General features: G+C 43.5%; 1 protein-coding gene across 1 annotated transcript in view; it reads right to left on the bottom strand.

The window, feature by feature from the left end:
* The window catches only part of FAM13B (family with sequence similarity 13 member B), a 61486-nt gene extending 58803 nt beyond the window's left edge, over window positions 1–2683 (bottom strand). The window contains exon 1 of the mRNA XM_080920327.1: window positions 2447–2683. The gene's annotated coding sequence lies outside the window, so the exon portion shown is untranslated. The remainder of the gene's footprint in view (window positions 1–2446) is intronic.
* Between the last annotated feature and the right edge of the window lie 13022 nt (window positions 2684–15705).

The raw sequence follows: 15705 nt of genomic DNA on the forward strand, positions 1-15705 counted from the left end.
AGAAAAGCTATCCTGGGACCAGCGAGATACCTTTACTTGCTGCCCCACAAGCCTGGCAATCTGAGTTCAACCCCTAGAACAAAAAGGTGAAAGGAGAGCTTTAGAGAGTTCAATGGATAGAGCACTAGTAGTTCTTCCAGAGGACCCAGGTTCAAGTCCTAGCACCCACACAAGCTACAAATCATCTGTAACTCCAGTTCCAGGAGTTTTGGCCTCCAGGGACAGCAGGCATGCCCACAGTGCAAACTTACATGCAGGCAAAACATCCAAACATAAAAATGTTTTTAAAAATGGAAGAAATGAACCAACTCCACAAAGTTGTCCTATGACCAACCTCTACACACACCATGGCACAAAAACCTACACCTACACATAGGTAAATAGTTTTGGAAGTTACCTACTACCTAACAGTCTTTAGAGAAATACAATTCAAAAGCACAGGAGGCTAAAAATGTGACTCAGTAGACAAGAGTGCTTACCTCTGAAACACAGAGCCCTCTTCAGTCCCCAACAACACAGAAACCGGCATTTCAAGCTTGTAACCTCAACACTGAAGAAAGACCCAAAGTTCAAGATCAAGAAGAAGACCTAGACTCAACTGTCTGCAGCCCTGTAAAAGGCCACACATACACATTTTGGGTTTTGGTTTTTTTTTTGTTGTTGTTGTTGGTTTTGTTTCTTGTTTTTGAGGCAGGGGGGTTGAAATGGGTATACACACTCTGGGCAGAACCTAGTGGTGATGCCCACCTGTAATATAATCCCAGCAGGTTCAGTACAATTTTTTGAGTGGGGCCAGCCAGGGATATAGAGAAAATTTAAATTGTATGTCAACTGTGAAATATATATTATTTGAAAGATTAGAGAGAAGACTTAAGGAGTGAAGGCACTTGCCACCAAGTCTGATGACCTGAGTTCTACCCCAGACAGACCCCATGGTATAGAGAGAACCCCTCAAAGCTGTCCTCTAACCTGCAATGTTTGCCATGGAATAATAACACACAAACAATAAACAATTAAAAACAATTTTAAAAAAAGAATTTGAATCCTAGTGTGATGGTGTATGCTTTCGATCCCAACACTTTGGAGGGTTGGAGGGGGGGATAAGGAGTTAGAAGTCATTCCTCCTCAGCTGGGTAAGTCAGACTTCCATGAATCCATGTCTCAAAATAAAACTGTCATTTTATTGTTGTAAATCGTTGTTTAATTCAGTCACTTTCTATCCTAAAGTATAATAATAATAATAATAATAATAATAATAATAATAATAATAAATAAATTATAATAAAGCATGATGTAAGTTACTTTATTCAATGAAGATTATGTCACCAAGGCAGACCCTCTACAAACTGCAAGGACTTCAACAGTGTTACAGATGCCTAATTGGTAAAACTGGAGAAAATATCCTAAATTTAAAAGATAAAGGGTTAAGAAGAGGCACTAAAAGACAAACAGATGACCAGGTCATTCAACAAGTATTCACTAAGTGCACAGTGCCTGTGAAAACCCAGGCCAAACAGCACTATGGGTTACAAAGGGGGAAGTAAAAGGCACAAATTCACAAGAACAGAAAGCTAATATTCACAACTACCCTTTAATAGCTCCTACAAACGTGCATGCCACAGGTACTTAATGTTAAACAACCAAATACACTGCAGTTGTGGTTGCCATTTTCAGTTTGGCTTCCTCCAAGCTGATGAGAAGGGCTACCAGGGAACCGAATGAAATTATGCAACAGTTTTTCTAAGTCAGTTCGGGTTTAATTGATTACAAAGAAGAGTTCAACAGTTCCCACTAGGCGAGCGTGCCAACTGATTCCACTTCCTATAATCTTATCTAGCTGGGCGCCCCATCTGAAACTCGACGCCCTACATTAGCGACCCCTCAGGCCTGGTTCTGGTTGAGTGCCTTCTAAATGAGGTCCCAGTGCACCAACAGCCCAATTTTGGCTATATTCTCTGAGCGACTTAAGGAAGTCAGCAGCCACTCATCTCACGTGACCATAAAAAAAAAAGGGACGCAGCTGAGCCCGGAATAAACCACCTCTTTTTTTTTTTGGCCTGCATCAACTCCTCTGCCCAGCTTTATCTTGAAGGAAGTGGGCGCACAAGTGGCGAAGAACCTGTGCGCAGGCGAGGCTGAGGCTGAGAGGGGAGGCACACACCCGTTTGCGCGCACTGCAGCGGCTGGAAACCCAAGACTGCCACACCCCCCCGACAGCCAGGGCCACCGCCTGTCCTTCCTCTTCCCAGCAGAAAAGAAGCCCCCTAGACTGAATGCCCACTAGGGCTGTGCCCCGCATCTCCCAGACCCCGAACGGCATCGCCCAGCGGCCGCCGCGGGTGGGACCCCGGGCTGCCTGGCAGCCGCAGCGTCGGGAGTTGGGGGAAGGGCCGCCGCGGCGAAGCGCTGCGCATGCGCAGTGTCGGGCACCCGCCCGTTTACCCACCGTTGGAACCGCGAAGCCCCGTTCCCCGGCCTTGGCCGCTTCTCCAGAACCCTTGGCGACGTCGACAAGGCGAGAACTGAGGCCCTAAGAGGCACGGCGGCCGGCGGGTCTCCTCCCGAAGCGGCCTCTACCGCAAGGCTGAAGCGACTGCAGTGGCGCGGGGCCAGCCCGGTAGCGACCCCCGGAGACCCCGGGCAGCGGCGGCGGTAGACGCGGAGAAGTGGGCGGGAGTGGCGGAGGCGGTGGCGGCTGAGGCGCAGAGCCTCCCTAACGGCGAGCGGGAGGGGAACAGGGCGGAGGGCGAGCGGCCGGGCCGGAAGTGACGCGAGAGGCGGGGCGAGATCGCGGCGCCCAGGTCAACCCGGATTCGGCGCTGGGCTGAGGCAGCTCCGGCCCACCCACTTGTGGGTTCCGAGGTCCTGTGCCAGGCGCGAGCGGCGGAACGTGGGAGGGGGAGGACTTGGGTGGGAGAAAGGGGAAACTGAGGAGCGCCTGGTCTCTGTTAAGCGGTGCTCCAGGCCCCGCAGAAGATCCAGGAATCCCTTATCGTAAACCTTCCGAGAAGCTGCCCGTCAGGCCCCAAGTGTTAACCGTTTTCTTACTGCCAGCGATTTGGATCAGATGAGGGATTCCTAGGGGCTCTGCCTCGCCCCTTTCCCCCATCCCACCCACTTCCCGCCCTACCTAAGTACCTGACCTAGACTTCAGAGAGATTAAGGAGCCGTGGCTCCCGGAGGGATCAGAATAATGCCGTTAATAGACTTCTTGTTCACAGAGAACTTCTGGTACTAAACCAGAGCTATAGGGCAGGAAGAGAGGGCTTGTAAGCCTAGGATTATGACCTGCTTATGGGGCTACGTAGACCAACCTTGCAGCTCCCTCACATCCTCAATAATATGATTACATCATCTCTTCTGTTAGTGGCTTGGAGAAATAAACGCAGTCTCTAAAATGATAAAGGACTACAGAGAGTGTGGAGGCATCCCTCTGTAATCTCAGTACTCCGAAGCTGAGGCAGAAGGATCACCTCCAATTTGAGGCCAACCAAAACTGTATAACAAGTAGAAAACCATCCTGAGCTGCTTCAAATAGCAAAAATAAATTAAAACAAACCACAATTATCTGCCTGCCTTTGTCAGAAGCTAGTAACCTGGAAAATAAAAAACAAAACCTCACACACCTAGACACAAGATTTATAGAAAGTGATCAACCCAAGGAAGTTACCCAATGTCTGCAACCCCAGACAGACAACCTTTTACCTGTGGGGTAAAGGCTGGAAGATTAGAAGTTCAAGGCCAACCTGCTCTACAGAATGAGTTTAAGATAACCTGGGCTACCTTGTCTCAAAAACCCACAAAAATCTATAAAAAAGAAGGCTAGAGAGATGGCTCAGCAGTTAAGAACATTGGCTGCTCTTCCAGAGGACGTGGGTTCAGTTCCCAGCACCCACACAACAGCTCAGACCTGTCTGTAACTCCAGTTCCAGGGCATCCAACACCCTCACACAGATCTATATGTAGGCAAAACACTAATATAATGTTCATAAAATAAAAACAAATTATTAAAAAGTCACCCTATGCAATGATCTATCTGTAAATGTTACAGAGACCAAAGTGGCTCCCAGACTTCATCAGAGAGACTGAAATTATCTGTAATCTAAGGGTCTCATGCCCAGGTGATGCTGTCATAACTGAAGGGTGTGGTCCACACAAAGCCTTAGAACCATCTGAGTAAGAATATACTGTAGGAGCTGGAAACACGGCTCTAGAGTGTGTCCTGCTCGTCTACAAAAACTGATTCACAACACTCAAGGTAGGCAGCTCACAACTGCCTGTAACTCTAGGTCCAAGGGATCTGACACATTATTGTGTGTTCTTAGGCACCTACACTCACATGTACAGACACACATAAAAATAAAATCCTTAAAGTATTTGTGATATACACATATATAGTGTAATTCTCACTCTGTCCAGAAGAAAGATAGCTGGCACTGATGACCAGGATCATATACCCAACATCAGGGCAAAAACCCTAATTCAAAGCTCTGGGGTATATGTCAATGGATAATGACCTTAATCCCCAGTACCTGCTCTCACCCCACCCCACCCCAAAAAGGTTGTTTTTTATTTGTGTGTGTGTGTGTGTGTGTGTGTGTGTGTGTGTGGCAGACTGTCCACCCTGTAGCCCAGGCTGACCTGGAACTCATGAGGATGCCTGTCTCAGCATCCCTAGTCTGGGATTATAGTCATAAGCATCATTTGAGGCTCAAGGGGAAAAAAACCCTTAATCCTCATACAGTCGTTTAATTAATACTTTTTTAACAAATAACTATGCGCTAGCCCCTTTGGACACACTAGCAAATAAAGTCTTGCCTCTTGGGAGTATATATCCTAGCAAAATTAAATTCTATGTATCCTGGATAAACACAAAGCCCTGTGTTCCATTGTCCCACTGGGCAAATAGCCTTTCCATCACTCAAAGGATCTCTCAAACCACACAGTAAAATAGTCCAGGGTACACAGTGGCTGCTGGCCAGCTTTATAGTCTCAGTCCCTTCTCAGCATAATTAACAAATTAGGTTCCATCCACTGGGTTGAATTTTGAGATTGTTCTATCCAAATTAGTTCCTCAAAGCCTAATTAAATCTGAGCAAGTAAAATTTAGGTTTCCACATCTGCCAAACTAGGCCAGCAAAGATAGTTTATCAGGTAAGGGTGCTGCTGACAAGTCTGACAACCTGATTTTGATCCTGGACCTACATGATGGACAGACAAAAAGGACTTCTACAAATTGTTCTCTGACTTCCACATATGTGCTTCTGTGCGCGCGCATGCACACACACACACACACACACACACACACACACACACCACAAATGTAAAAAAAATTCTGCCAAACCAATAACCAAAGCCTGTTTCATAGTGTCTCAATCAAGATGCGGTTTGCATTTACCCTTGTATCTTCCTTTAAATGTTTTGCTTTGGAAATGAGGAAAACAATGTATTAACTGACTTAAAAGAGAAACACTACCTGTTGAGCTCACAGGTGATGACTCAGTCCTATAGTGCCAGCACTCCAGAGGTAGAGGAAAGAGGTTCAGAAGTTCAAGATCAAGTTCAAATCAACTATATTATGATTTGAGGCAAGCCCAGACAACATGAGACCCAGACTCAAAAAAGGCCAACAAATCTGTGACCCTCCCTCTCTGACAGATCTCATCCAACCTCAAAGGCTAAGCAGGGTCAACCTGGTTAGTACTTGGATAGAGACTGCTTTGGAATTCAAGGCACTGTGGGCTTTTCTGAACGGTAGTGGCAAAAGCTTTTAATCCCAACACTCAGAAGGTAGAGGCAGGCAGATCTCTGGAGGCCAGCCTGGTCTACAGAGTTCCAGGACAGCCAAGGCTACACTGAGAAACCCTGTCTGAAAAAAACACAGACTGGTGTGATGACCCAGGGCCTTTAATCCCAGCACTGGGCAGGCACATGTCCGTGAGTTCCAGGCCAGCCAGGGCTAGAGAAAGAGACCCTGCCTCAAAAAAAGTAATTAATTAAAAAAAAAAAAAAAAAAGACACAAGGTTCAGTCAGTCGGCAAGGTGTAAGGATCTGGATAGAGTGAAGGCAAAGGATGAATATGGTCAAAATACATTGTATGCATTTCTACTTGCTTGTGATTAAGCTTTTGAAGTCCGTGGTTGGAAAATAGGGCAGCCTAATGCTTCAAAAGCTCAATACCTGAGGAAGCATGAGGGCTGCCTGGTCCCCACTTACGAAGCCCTGATGGCCACAGCTGGCTATAGTAGGTATGTCGTATGAAGCCTAAGATGCTAGCTCCCCGCTTGCCCCTAGGTAGGCAGCTAGTATTAAAGTACAAGTTTTCAAAAAACTGGCGACTTGATTGGCTGAACATCTTCCCCCTGGGATATTCAAGGACATATCTTAGAAAACAAATTCTGCATCTTAATAATTAGAGTATTCAATATGCAGAGCTCATGGGATATAATTTCTAAAATAAAAACAGAATTTGTTCAGAAGCAATGGCACAGACCTAAGGTCCCAAGTGAAGCAAAGACTTGAGGCTGCTGTGAGCTCAAGCCAGCCAAAAGTGCTCAGGGAACCATTGTCACAAAACCAACCAACCAAAGAGTAGCCATAGGGATGGCTCTGCAGGTAAAAGCATACGCTACACAAGCCTGAGAACACAGGCTCAGTCCCCAGAACCCACAAAAAGCTGGATACATCTGTAATCCCAACACTCCTTTATCAAATGAGAGCTGGAGACAGGAAAGTTGCCTAGTAGCTCGTGGGCCAGCTAACCCAGTGTAGCAGAGCAGCAGAAATGAGAGCCCCTGCCTCAACATGGTGGGAGGAAAGAACTGACCACTCAGTGTTGCTCTCTGACATAATCATATGCACACACAGTGACTTTTCTTTCATTAAAAAAAAAAAAAAAAAAAAAAAAAAAAAAAAAAAAAAAACTTTCTTTTGCCATCCCTTTGAATTTGTACAGTGGAAATCATCATAACCTAATTGAAAAAGCCAAGAAAGTTCCACGAGTTTTATAATTACCCTTAGCAATAGAAAGTCCTGTAATGGATGAATCACAAGAACTTGACCTTTCCCCCTTCTCCAGCTGGGGACATACCTGCTCTTCCTTCTCCTCCCCACTTTGCTAGCTAGAGCCACAGGGAGGAGAGAGAGGAAAGGAGCAGAAAGGGTCTTTCTTCATGTGATCAGTTACTACTCCCTAGGCTCCCATCTTTAATGATGATGTTTCCTGATGGACATTTCATAACTTCGGAGGCCAGCCCATCCTGTCATGGTTTCTCTCCCCCTAATTCCTGTGATTTGAGCAGAAACACTGTATTCATAAGCTTTGCTTTTCTTCAGCTACTTGTTGAGAGTCTTCATCTTCGTGAGAACCCCTATCAGTTAAGGGGCCTTGGGCCCCTTGTCACTGTTCAAGATCAATTCTCCATAGCCTCCACCTCAGAGGTGTATGTGTGTACACACACTTTGGAGAGTTTCAGTATGACAGCCATATGTGTCTAGTGTCTAAAGAGCTTGCTATTGTTGCAACTGTCTGACTTGTAGCAGTACTATACAGTCTTCAAAAGACCACGGGAAGCTCACATCAATTTACCCAGACTTGGGAGGGCAGCCCCATCTCAGTTTGGACTCAGCATGCCTCTACTCTGCTACCAAAATGGCCATCAGCCCGCAACGTGAAACACAGGCCACTATGCGCTCTAACTGCAAGAAAAGAGAGGCCCCTGTCACCTGCTTGAGGTAAGAGGCAGGTGCCTGCCTCTGGTAAAATGGCAGCATACAGCTGCATGCCCCGAAGAGATCCTCAATAGTTCTCACATAACCTTTGACAACTATAATTAGTGTCATAGTCCCACTGTCTAGAATTTCTAAAAAGGATGCACCCCAAAGATCACTACTTCCATTAAAACAGTAGTTCACCAGTGGTCAAGATCGCTCCATGCAAGCCTAGTAACCTGAGTTCAGTCCCCAGAACCAGACCAAGGAGGAAGGAGAGAACTGACTTTATGATGTTGTTCTCTGAACTACACATTTGTGCCAAAGCACACTGTCCACCCCTCCCAAACACATGCATAATAAGTGCTTTTAATTAAAAAAAATAGTTCTCAACCAGGACAAGTTTGGGGCCACTGCACAGATATGTTGTTGGTAGATAAATCTGGACAGGCCCAGTAGTAACTACCAAGGCTGCTGCTGAATCTCATACACAGCACAGGACTTTTTTTTTTCTTTGCACTGATTTACTTGCTTGGGGGTGGGGCTCAGTGGCGTAGAGCTCAGAGATGAGTTGCAGGAGTCAGTTCTTTCCTTCCAAACAATGGGTCCTGGGTTCATCAAGTTTGGCTCCAAGTAGTTTTGCCAGCTAAGCATCTCCCTTGGCTGAGAATATAACTTCTGATGTAATATAACAGTTCTTGTCTCTCCACATTACATAGATTTTCTTTTTTCCTATAGGCACAGAAGTCATGTTTTGTTTTAGTTTTTGTTTTTTGTTTTTGTTTTTTTTTTTTTTTTTTTTTCATTTCATTTCTAAGACAGTCTCATGTAAACCTGGCTGGCCTTGAACTCCTGATATTCCTGCTTTCACCACCTCCTAAGTTGGAATCATTCTGGGCTAGACTTCATACTTGTATGTATTTCTAGTGTCAAAACTACAGCTATTTAGCTAGGATGAGAAGTGACAATGTCTGTGTGTTTCTAAGGCCCTAAAGTCAATCCAGGTGTTGAAAGTTATTGTTAGGAATGGGATAGTGTGATGGTTTGCATATGCTTGGCCCAGGGAGTGGCACTATTAGAAGACATGGCCTTGTCGGAGGAAGTGTGTCATTCTGGGGGTGGAGTTGGAGACATTCCTCCTAGCTGCCTGAGAATGCTTAGTCTGTTCCTGGTTTCCTTTGGATGAAGATGTAGAACTCTCAACTCCTCCTGCACCATGCCTGCCTGGACACTGCCATGCTCTCAACTTGATGACACTGGACTGAAACTCTGAACCTGTAAGCCAGCCCCAATTAAATGTCCTTTATAAAAGATGCCTTGGTCATGGTGTCTGTTCACAGCAATAAAACCCTAACTAAGACAGAAGTTGGTACCAGAGACTGGGGTATTGCTGTGATAGGCCTGACCATGCTTTGGTTTGGAAGAATGTGGATTTTGGGACTTTGGATTTGGAAAGCTGGGGAAGGCTTTAAATGGGGCTTAATGGGCTATCCTAGTAAGAATATGGAAGACTTTGTTACTGAGAGTGATTTGAAATGTGCTGACTTGGATCAAGCTGTTTCAGTGGAGAATTTCAGTATGTGGCTAAGAGACTGTTTTTGTAGTATTTTGGTGAAATAAAAATGACTTTTTAGCAAGCAAAACAAGTATTCCACCCATCTCTGAACTCAGGCATTATGTATCTCAGAGGTAAGGCTGTGCATCAAATCACTGGAGGGGGAAATACTTGCCCTAATTGAGAGCATTCCCTGGATCCCAGGCATGTCTGCCTCCTAGGGATTGTAAGTCTTCCTGGGATAAGGCTTAAGTCAGGGTATAACTCAGTGTCTCTTGCCACCTTACAACCCATGCCTCCGTAGAGAATGAGAACAGACTTCCAGACTCCCCATTTGCATTCATTTGGAGACTTGAGTTCTTCTCAGTGTAAGACTTCTAAGCCCGTCTTTTCTGCCTGATGGGGAGAAACTGAGTGTCCCCATCCTTATCTCATCCATCCCCAAGGTTATCTGAGTGCTGGAGTGGACCAGTTTAGCTCAGTCAAGATTGCCATTATAGCTTTAATACAATGTTAATAAGAAGTGAGTAACAGACGTTAACAAGCACAAAAAGACATCTCTATCCCCAATTCTATAACTCACAAGTTAAATACACAACCATTTAGCACATACACATACTGAACTTAGAGTAAAGAAACTTCCATTGAGTTGTAGACTCTGTTGCTAGCCTTATGACTCTGGTCAAGTACCTGTGAGTTCCCAATGATAAAATAGAAAAACTAATGTGAGCCAGATGGTAGTAGCCCCATACCTTTAATCCCAGTGCTTGAGAGGCAGAGGCCGAGGCCGGCAGATTTGAGTTTGAGGCCAGCCTGGTCTACAGAGCTAGATTCAGGACAGCCTAGGCTACACAGAGAAACCCTGTCATGAAAAGAAGAAAGGAAAGAAGGAAGGAAAAGCTGATGTGAATTTATATATTAAAAGGTGTTTTATAAACATTATGCTACAATATTTTTTCACTCCTCTCCTACTTTAAGGCCAAAATGACATTTTTGGAAATATTTTGCTTCTAGGGATCTTTAGGGATGCGTCTCTGTGTGGAACTCTTCACAGAAGTTACCAAATGCTTGTTCATCTGTCTGGTTATGTGTGGGGGGGGGGGTTTGTTTGTTTGTTTTGTTTTCTGTGACAGGGTTTCTCTATGTAACCCTGGCTGTCCTGGAGCTCACTGTGTAGACCAGATTAACCTCAAACTCATAGGGATCAAACCTATGACCTTGTGCTATATACCCTGTCCCTGGTCAATGTTCTTTCAAATGAAAACCAAAACTATTATTTAAAAAACTGGCCTCTGGGCTGGAGAAATGGCTCAGTGGTTAAGTGCACTGACTGCTCTTCCAGAGGTTCTGAGTTCAAGTCCCAGCAACCACATGGTGGCTCACAACCATTTCTAATGGGATCCGATGCCCTCTTCTGGTGTGTCTGAAGATACTACAGTGTACTTACATACATAAAATAAATATATTTTTTTTAAAAAACTGGCTTCTTGGTGCTATTTTTAAGATCTACTGAACATGTCTTCTACAGGACATGTTTTCCTGCCAGGCATGGTGACATACACCTGCAGTTCCAGTGCTCAGACGTTGAGACAGGGTGGCCAGTGCAAGCCTGGACTACAGAGTGAATTCAAACCTAGCCTTACTACCTAGAAAGAGCCTGTCTCAAGAGAGGGAGAAGAAGGATGGGAAGGGAAGGCAGGGGAAGTCAGGGGAAAAGAAGGAAGGAGAAGACATGAGAAGGTAAAAAGAGATGGTCTCCCCTAATTAGACGAATGGCTACACTGTCTGCTTGTAAGATAAGGTATGGCTCTAGAGATGGGTGAGAAAACACAGGCTGTCTGGGAAAGGATGAGGCATTGCCAAATAGGAACAGAGACTGTCAACTCTGATTCTCACAGAGCAGTACAAAGCTATCCTAGTCAGTCAAACTTAGCTCATTAATTTCCCTTCCTCCAAGTTCTTGCCTCTTGTGAAGAGAGGGAGGATACAGAATCCACCAAAACTATACAGTCTTCAGATAAAGGAGAAGCAACTCACCATGAGAGCACGACAGAGCTGCCTCTTCTGAGGGCTGCACAAGAAGATGGTTTGTGCCACTTGCCCAGGACCATTGCACCAGCACAAGAATTTATATTCTTCATAAACAACAACAAAAATTCCTAGCTGCAAAGAGAAGAGACTGTTCCAGAGTGTACAAATCCCACGCAGGCATCCAAAGTAATGACCGACACTGTTCTACCCTTAACAACCCACAGTAACGTTTGTGTCATTGCTTTCTTAATACACAGTTCCTGAACAGCTATTATGATGTGCTGGAGAATTGCTGGTCTCTGCCCTGGAAAGGCTTCATCATATATCCTCTGAAATAGAATGGTTTGGAATGGGACCAAAGTCAACACAATGCAGATTTCCCTTGCTATATTCACTCCCAGCCACATGAATTTGGGACAATTGACTATAATGCTCGTTTTTGCCAAGTCCACATTTTTTGGCCTAATAATTTGGAATTCTTTGTATGACAATAATGTGAGCATTTGCTGTAGACAAATTTGTTTTGGCTTCTTAATAAAATGCCTACGACCCATCTATTTTCTACAATTGAACAATATTTTTAGAAATAAAGAAGTTAAATAAATATCAATGAGTAGATGTTCCTTTCTTTCTCTCCCTCTCCTTGTATTCATGTAGGGAAACAAAGTTTACAGAGCCTCAGATGTTGACCTCACAGAACAATGAATCTTTGTCTGCTTCTCAGCCTGAAATGGTCTTACTGTTGTGCAGAGCCCATATTTACCTCAGAGGTCTTGAGGGTCTGGTGTGTCTGGTCATCCATCTCCCATTGGAGCATGTGTGTGGCAAACTGACAGACCAAATGCTTAGTCTACTACATCTTACCACAAGGGTGTAACTGGAGATAGTGTGAAAGCAGTCATTGAGAGAATACAAGCATTAGCCTGGCCCATGATTTTAATCTCAGCACTCAGGAGACAGAGCAAGTGGATGTCTATGAGTTCAAGACTAACCTGATATGCATAGTGAGTTCTAGGCCAGCCAGATCTATATGGTGAGACCCTGTCTCAGAGAAACAGTCTAGTGTAGTGCCCCAAGCTTCTAATACCAGCATTTGAGAGTAGAGCAAAGAGGATCAGGAGTTCAAGGACAGAATTTTTAATACATAACAAGTTCAGAGCAAACCTAGGCTACAGTGGACCCTGCTGTCAACAAAACAACAACAACAAAATAAAACATAAAGGAAGAAGGTGCACCCATAGTTTGATCAAATGTGTCACTTTGTAGTAAGATGGTATTGATATTTTTATATTTGTGTGTGGGGTGTGTGTGTGTGTGTGTGTGTGTGTGTGTTTGAGACAGGATCTCAGTATGTAGCCCTGGCTGGCCCAGAACTCTACTTGCCTCTACTACCAGAGTTCTGGATTAAATGGACAGGTTTGCTAACAGCTGGGCCTTTATAGTAAGATTTTGCAATGTTTCAATGTTTCTTGGTTTTTTTGTTTGTTTCTTTCTTTCTTTCTTTCTTTCTTTCTTTCTCCTGGAATATCTATCCATTCAGTAAATAGTATTCACTGAGCCCTAATGATATGTTATAGTTCTTGCCTGTTATAAATGCATTGTGATTATGCCTAAGACTTTCACTTCTGCCTCATTAACATATATCCACCTGGAATCTTCCAGAGCTGGCTTTGCATCCCTACACAATCACCTCTCTCACCTTGCTTGCTCATCTGTACTGAAGTTCAGGATATATTTACCTATAATTATTAGACACTTTCCCAGAAGCTTCCAGTGGAAACAAGGGAATTGGGGAAAGTGAATTCTTTGTTCAGACTTGAGAGATATGTCACCCAGAATCCATTTGTTTCATAGAGGAGCTGCTCACAAACAAGAAAATTGAGCTTCATTCACTCTGTGCCATCATCCTATTTGAAAGAGGACCTTACATGGTATCAGTAGTTCTGTGAACTTGTAACAGGACTTCAACCTCAGCATAACTGACACCAAGTTGGAAGCACTATGCTGACCTTAAAACCCAGCACATAAACTCCAGCATGTACCAAAATAGGATTAAAGACCTAATCAAAGGTCTGGTGTTGGATTATAGTTCCAGGATCCAGGAAAACCCCCAACTATACTAACCTTGGTTTTTGACTTCTGTAGTTCTGCTTCTTGCCAACCATTTTTGCTAACTGAAGTATGTCAACCAGGTTGTGACTTTTGTACACAAAAGACTTTTGTGAGGGTCAGGGCTTCATGATTTGGGCAAGTTAACTGAGCAGTAATAAAGACTTTTGCCTTCCGGTCTGAACCCTGAGCAGACCTTGGGTGCTGGTGCCACACCCAATCCCACAACACCCAGAAGAAGCCCATCACCCAGGTGCTCTAGCATGCCCAGGACCACAGGAACACAGGTGTACTAACAGGCACAGGATCACAGAGGAAACTAGACTCACAGGAGATTGGACACACCCAGGAGCACTGGAGCTCTGACACACTCAGGAACTGGGTCACACTGAGACTCCAGTATCTCAGAGGCAGCTTGACTCCCAAGAGCTCTGACACACTCAGGATCCCAGCATCACAGAGACACCTAGACTCTGAGAAGTTCTGACACAATCAGAATCTCAAGAAGGACAGGATCCAATCAAACACAGCTAGGAAAGGTGGCACTAGAGACAACCAGATGGCAAGAGGCAAGCACAAGAACATAAGTACCAGAAACCAAAACTACTTAGTATCATCAGAATCCAGTTCTCCCACTACAGTTAGTCCTGGATATCCCATCACACCTAAAAAGCAAGATTCAGATTTGAAATCATATCTCATGATGGTGATAGAGAACTTGAAAAGGGACATGAATAACAAAACACTACCAATGGGAGAAGGAATTGGACAAAATCATCCAGGATCTAAAAATGGAAATAGAAACAATAAAGAAATCACAAAGTCAAAACATCAAATGCACAAAACAAAGAATATTAAAAGCAGTAAGGGAAAAATGTCAAGTAACATGTAAAGGCAGACCTATTAGAATTACACCAGATTTTTCAACAGAGTCCATGAAAGCTAGAAGATTCTGGACAGATGTCATTCAGACCCTAAGATAACACAAATGCCAGCCCAGGCTACTATACCTAACAAAACTTTGAATTACCATAGATGGAGAAACCAAGATATTCCATGACAAAAATAAATTCATACAATATTTTTCCACAAATCCAGCCCTACAAAGGATAATAGATGGAAATCTCCAACACAAGGAGAGAAAACCTAGGAAACCTACACCCTAGGAAAAGCAAGAAAGTAATCTTCTTGCAACAAACCCAAAAGAACATATCCACACAAACATAATTGCACCTCTAACAATAAAAATAACAGTAAACAACAATCACTATTTTTTAATATTTCTTAACATTAGTGGACTCAATTCCCGGATAAAAAGACATAGACTAACAGACTGGATATGTAAACAGGACCCAGCATTTTGCTGCATACAGAACAAACATCACAGTGACAAAGACAGGCACTACCTCAGAGTAAAAGGTTGGAAAACAATTTTCCAAACAAATGACCCCAAGAAACAAGCTGGAGTAGCCATTCTAATATCAAATATAATTGATTTTCAACCAAAAGTTTATAAAAGACACTTCATACTCATCAAAGGAAAAAATATGCTAAGAAAAACTCTCAATTTTGAAAATCTATGCTTCAAATGCAAGGATACATACATTCATTTTAAAAAAAATCAACTTTACTAAAGCTCAACTCGTACATTGCACAAAACTCGATAATAGTAGGAGACTTCAACATCCCACCCTCTTTAATGGACAAATCATGGAGACAGAACCTGAACAGAGACACAGTGAAACTAACAGAAGTTATGAACCAAATGGATTTGACAGATATCTATAGGACATTTCATCCTAAAACAAAAGAATACACCTTCTTCTCAGCACCTCATGGTACATTCTCCAAAATTAACCATATAATCAGTTACAAAACAGGCCTCAACAGATATAAGAAGATTGAAATAATTCCATGCATCCTGTCAGAGCACCATGGACTAAGGTTGGTCTTCAACAACAACAAAAACAACAGGAAAGCCACATACACATGGAAGCTGAACAATGCTCTACTTAATGATAATTTTGTCAAGGAAGAAATAAAGAAAGAAATTAAAGACTTTTTAGAATTTAACGAAAATGAAGGCACAACATACTCAAACTTATAAGGTACAATAAAAGCAGTGCTAAGAAGAAAACTCATAGCTCTGAGTGCCCCCCAAAAAGAAACTGGAGAGAGCATACACTAGCAACTTGACAGCACAGCTGAAAGCTCTAAAACAAAAGCAGATACACCTAAGAGGAGTAGAAGGCAGTAAATAATCAAACTCAGAGCTGAGATCAACCAAGCAAAAACAAAA

Source organism: Micromys minutus (genome assembly GCF_963924665.1).
Source record: "Micromys minutus genome assembly, chromosome: 8".
NCBI classification, from domain to species: Eukaryota; Metazoa; Chordata; class Mammalia; order Rodentia; family Muridae; genus Micromys; species Micromys minutus.